This window comes from Zalophus californianus, chromosome 2 (genome assembly GCF_009762305.2).
Source record: "Zalophus californianus isolate mZalCal1 chromosome 2, mZalCal1.pri.v2, whole genome shotgun sequence".
NCBI lineage: Eukaryota > Metazoa > Chordata > Mammalia > Carnivora > Otariidae > Zalophus > Zalophus californianus.
In genome coordinates, this window is record NC_045596.1 from 64025031 (window position 1) to 64028318 (window position 3288).

A 3288-nucleotide genomic window follows, 5' to 3' on the forward strand; every position below is an offset into this window, starting at 1 on the left:
TTATATAATTCTCACCTTGGGAACATATATAATTTTCATACTCCAAAAATAAATTACTTTAAAATGGAAAAATATATCTATTCCTAAAACACTGAACCAAACTGAAATGAATGAACCAATTATATGTCAAATTGGCAAGATATATACATGAAGAAAATACTTATTGTAATTGACTTTTATACCCAGTATTTTGACTGTATATCCTTGATGAAAAATATTAACAACTGAGCTTCAAAAAAGTCTTACATTTCATTCATTAATCTAATTTTTAGAAATATTATTGATACCATTAATTTTAGTGTGTGTGTGTGTGTGTGTGTGTGTGTGTGTGTGTGTGTGTTAGGATAGAGCAAATAAGAAACTGTATAGGACCCATTTATGAATTTCTGCAGATAACTGTTAAAAATAAGATAAATAACATGATTATTTTTTTCTTCCATTCATTTTTTTAATGAAACTATATAATTTGGCTTAAAGATTTAAATTCAGTTTTAATGTGAAAACATTTAGGGTTCTACCATTGTGGACTCTTCGGCACCTGCCTGCTTGCTCAGGAGAGAGCCCCAGCTGCTGCTATCACATCCTCCTATCCAAATACTGCCCAGTTGTCTTGGACTCCTGAATGAGGGTTTGGGCTTTATCATGTCTGCTATGGCGGGAGCCGCATCAGCTCCAGTGCACAGGCCTGACCTGACCAGACCCAAAGATGCTCTAGCTCCTCTAAGTGCTATGTACTTAGATGATATGTAGCCTAATAGAGTGTGGGATTTGGTGTCCCTAGGCTTCCTGGATAATTCCAGGCAACACATGTGGAAGTGTAGGGCCATTAACAACTTTTGAGACAAACTGACCAGTGCACCAGGAGTCAGGAGGAAGCCTGAAAATAAATTCTTCTCACTTCCTTTTCCCCCACTGAGGACTATTCTGAGGCCAGTCATTTATGAAAGCCTGATTGGAAGGTTTCTTACACGACTAGGCTTCTTCCTCTGCCTCAATTCCCTTTTACCCTCATTCGATGTGTCTTGTGTTTGGGTTTGCATCTTCCAATAAATAAACCCTTAATAGGTGATCTCCTTCTGGTTCTGTTTTGTAGACAATCAGAGCTAAGAAAGCAATTACATTAATGTGTTAGCACAAAAATATTTTGTTGTAAGAGGGGAAAAGAGAGAGAGGTATGAAAACAAAGAAATAAACAAAAATCACATAATTCAATTTGAATTGGAAATATCTGCATGAATTGACAAAAATAACAACCACCACCAGCTCATTTCATGGTTTTGTCCACTGAAAAGCAATAACAATAGCAATGAGCTATCTATTACCTGGATTATGGTCTATATTTATTTATTTCCATAAAAGCACCAGAAGAATGACTATTTCTAAGTCTAAGCCAAGTTATAGAAGATGAACCTAAGATCTGGGGGAGGCCAAAATGCAAGCTATCAAAGAAAATGAATTACCTCAAAAGGCCATAGAAGCCAATATGAAGAGGATCTCAACAATCAAAGATAATAAAATTTAAGCATTAAAAAGAACACTGAATACAATTTATTAGGGAAAAAATTGTTATGTAAAAGTCCATTAAGTTCATAGCATGAGAGAAAGCCAACAAAACTCAATTCACTAACTACCTTATTCAAAAGCAAAAAACTAAAAATAAAAATTTAACCTGTTTTTCCTTTATGAAATGAATTTGAAGCTAACTAGTGCTGGCTACTAAAGGAAAGTTTTTTGGGGTGCCTAGGTGGTTCAGTTTGTTAAGCAACTGCCTTCGGCTCAGGTCATGATCCCAGGGTCCTAGGATCGAGCCCCACATCAGGGAGCCTGCTTCTCCCTCTCCCTCTACCAGCTACTCCACCTGCTTGTGCTTGCTCTCTCTGTTAAATACATAAATAAATAATAAAAAAATAAATAATGTTCTTTGAGAAGAATTCTTACTGGTAGATGTCGATGGAATAATAGAATTGGAAAATCATGATTTTGCAACCTTTAATAAAATAATTGATATTTATTTTGAATCTTATCGGGAAGTGAATTTTTACGCACTTCTCTAAGAAAAGACTTTTTTCTTTAATAATGAAAAAATGTATAAATAGATTAAAAGAATATTGATTTATAGCCTGGAGATTAGAAATGCTTTTTATGGCAAACTGTAAGTATTGTCCACTTAAACTTTAAAATATTTTATTTATTTATCTGAGAGAGAGAGTCGGGGGGGTGGGGAGCAGAGGGAGAGGAACAAGCAGACTCCTCGCTGAGTGCAGAGTCTGACGCAGGGCTGGATCTCGAGACCCTGAGATCATGACCTGAGCCAAAATCAAGAGTTGGGTGCTCAACTGACTAAGCCACACAGGTTTCAAAGTGTTTTTCTTAGCAGTTTGATTTTATTCACCAGATTCATGATAATTTAGCCGCTGAGTGAGACCTCACTGATCAAACTCTCAATAGAGTATATAAGAGAGAAATGTAGAATCTTTTAGCATGTGGAACATTGCTACAATACTTTCTTCTCACAAAATAGTAATAATAACAGTTATTATTATTATTATTTTAATGCTTCATGAATTTGCATGTTATTCTTGTGCAGGGGCTAATAGTCTCTGTATTGTTCCAACTTTAGGTACTGCCAAAGCAAGCACAGAAAACATTATTTTAAAAATAAATGGAGTGATTCTCGTAGATTAAATTAAAATTTAGAGTAGAAACAATGGATCAGATGAGTGTTTAATGTTTCAGAAGTAACTGGAAGTGATCTGAACGATCTATTGCAAATAAGAGATCAGGTAGGTAATATTTTAATGACTTGAACTCAGCAGCAGAGAGTGGGCATAATTATTTGAATTTGAGACGTGTTTCAGAAATGGATGTGGAGGCTGGAAAAGAGGAAATGTTAAACAGAAAGTTAAAATAGAATCCCAAGTGAATAGCTGTGGTGAATGCTTAACTAGCTTTTCATAAAAGTCGAGATACAGATTACATGGTGTTGAGCGGTGACTAAGAGATGAGGAAAAGTGTTTTGAAAGCTCCATATCAGGATATAATAGCATGACATTTAAGACATTTAAAAGTCTAAACTGTCTTCCCATTGTCATCTCCCTTTGCTCTCCAATAACCCTCTCTCTGACCCCCAGGGCACCCTCCCAGGGATCTAGTAAGTCAGTAATAGAAACACATTCTGCAGTTTCTCACCTTGTGTTTTTTATACCATTTTTCTCCTGTGTGATATAACCCTTCTCACACCTCTGCTGCTTGGTGAAATCACTCTGGTTCTACAAGGCTCAACTCAAG

The 3288-nt window shown here is 35.9% G+C and overlaps 1 pseudogene; it reads right to left on the minus strand.

The window, feature by feature from the left end:
* Positions 1–2542: 2542 nt before the first annotated feature.
* On the minus strand, positions 2543–2639 carry LOC113926105 (annotated as a pseudogene).
* Between the last annotated feature and the right edge of the window lie 649 nt (positions 2640–3288).